At 41.3% G+C, this 2,316-nt stretch overlaps 1 pseudogene; it reads left to right on the top strand.

Moving 5' to 3' along the window:
• The first annotated feature begins 750 nt into the window (after window positions 1-750).
• LOC129151393 (SWI/SNF-related matrix-associated actin-dependent regulator of chromatin subfamily E member 1-related-like) lies at window positions 751-2,016 on the top strand (annotated as a pseudogene).
• Window positions 2,017-2,316: the final 300 nt, after the last annotated feature.

Here is a 2,316-nt window from a genome sequence, read left to right as displayed (position 1 = left end):
GGGGAAAAATAACAAAAACCTAAAAGACAAGGTCAAAGGGCATTAAGAAAAAAGGGGGTAATTAGGTAATTTCACAGATCAACATCTAAAGCAGGGGACCAGGGTTTGAAGACCATAATGGGTAATAGAGAGCTAAAGCACTATCCATAAAACTTGACTGATAGACATCATGTATTCAAAGACTACTTTTGTGATTTTCCAATGGCATAATACTGCATCAATGAATATGATTTCTGTTTTTGTGTGCTATAATTTAAAATAACATAATAAGAATTTGATCAATTGGAAGGGATAAATTAAATAACCCTGGGATGGGAAAATGTTTTGTGAATGTTCATTGAAGACGTGCACATAAATCCAAGATACCATTGCTTTGACATTTCTTCAAAGTCAAACTTATAACTTGGGAACCAGAGTTGCAAATGTTTTACTTAGATTATAGAAAGCATATCTTATTATTTACTTAGAAAGATTTATTTTATTTGCACCTGCGTTTGTGACTCAATCCTTCTCTTCACATATTCTGAGAATTTCCCTTTCTATTCACACAAGTAACATCTGAGGACAGAAAAATAGTCTCCTGCAAGTCATAGTGGAGGGAGAAACTGGGCTTTTGGCTCTCTAAAGAATTTCACCTGAATGCTAAATTTGAGAAAGTACGATGACCTAACAAAGGAGAATTATATAAAAGGCAGGCAGAATTAATTCTTCAGGGATGCACAGAGCATAATATGAAGCAATGTGGCATAAATGTCAATGCCAGGGAGAGGGCAGCACGCTGGATGGATGAGAGCAATCCGCAGCAGCGTGACTGAAGGAAACACTGTGCCCCCAAGGGTAAGAAACAGCGTTTCTGGAGACAGAGGAAGGCACTCCTGGCGGAGTCTAAAATAATAATTTGTCAAATGACTTACAAAAGTGTCAGAACAGAAGGGGCAGCTGGTCACAGTGCATTTTATCACAGTCGTGCATATGGGGCATGGATAATAGCAACCCGAACCATCATTTGAAGGACAAATACCTAATTAAAATGTAAATCAAATACATATTCATATAAAGGTACATGAAAGCAGTCCTCGCTACCCCAGTTAATTTTTTTAGATGTTTATTCTATCTATACCATATATTTGTATAACATGATATTAGTATACTTAACACATGACATGATTGCGATATAATGTTATCTTGCACTAGATGTAAACTCCATAAATTTCAAGGCCCAAGCCAAGACTATTTGCCTGGTCTTTGGAAATGTTCAATTAATACTTATTGAACGAGTGAGTACTGACTCGTGCATTTTAGCTCTAATACAATTCTCCTCCACACTCGGGGGTTAGAAGAAAATCAGGAACAAATAATTCTTCACATAATTTACTTCTTCCCCAATTACTTTCAATTTATTTTTACACATAAAATTAAAGAATGATTATAGAACATATTTGGAATATAATGAGGGGTTAGTTTTCTCTCACTTAAAAAAAAAGAAATAATCAAGGGTTAGAAGGTTGCAGCGCCAGAAGTCCAGAAAAGTGTCTTTGGAGGTGCAGCCCGGAAGCTAAGAACAGGCCCCAAGTGGCTGGCATGGCCCCAAGGAGCCCGATGCCACCTCCCGGCAGGTAGCAAGGCTCTTGGACAGCATTGGGGCTTCCTGGTGGCTGTCAATCAAGATCATGGGGAGGACCCACCAGCCTGTGTGCAAGAAGGAGGTCTCAGGAGGAGGAACCTGTGAAGAAGCACAGCTGGCCCAAGGCCAAGAAGTAAATATCCTGCCAAAGGGTCCCAAAGTGCAGGTCACCGCTCTGTGTGCTTCCCGAGCCTCGCCAGATCTGCGGGCGCCACCCCAAGCTGCCCGTTCCTAAGGTCATCAGGGTGCTGGGCAAACTGCAGCCCGCAGAGAAGCAGTGGTGCCTGGACGAGGCCCAGCAGAAGCAGCAGTACTTGAAGGAGCTGCAGACAGACCAGTGGTCAGAAGCCTTTGAGATGTGCACAGAGGATCTGAAACCTATCAGCAGATGAGTGGATAAACACGCGGTGGTACATTTACACAATGGAATACTAGGCAGCTGTAAAAAATAAAAGAAAAAAAACTCTTACCATTAGCAACAGCAAACATGATCTCACTTATATGTGGAATTTAATGCACAAATACACTGATGAACAAAATAGACTCAGAGACATAGAAGCATGGAACTGACTGATGGATTTCAGAGGGAAGGCAGGGTGGGTGGTGGGTAGGGAGTGATTAACCAGGGAACTTGTATGCATATATGCACAACCCATGGACACAGACAATAGGGTGGTGAAGACCTGTAAGGG

This window comes from Eptesicus fuscus, chromosome 14 (assembly GCF_027574615.1).
Source record: "Eptesicus fuscus isolate TK198812 chromosome 14, DD_ASM_mEF_20220401, whole genome shotgun sequence".
NCBI lineage: Eukaryota > Metazoa > Chordata > Mammalia > Chiroptera > Vespertilionidae > Eptesicus > Eptesicus fuscus.
Note: the sequence above shows the minus strand (reverse complement) of the source record. Positions and strands in the feature narration are given on the sequence as shown.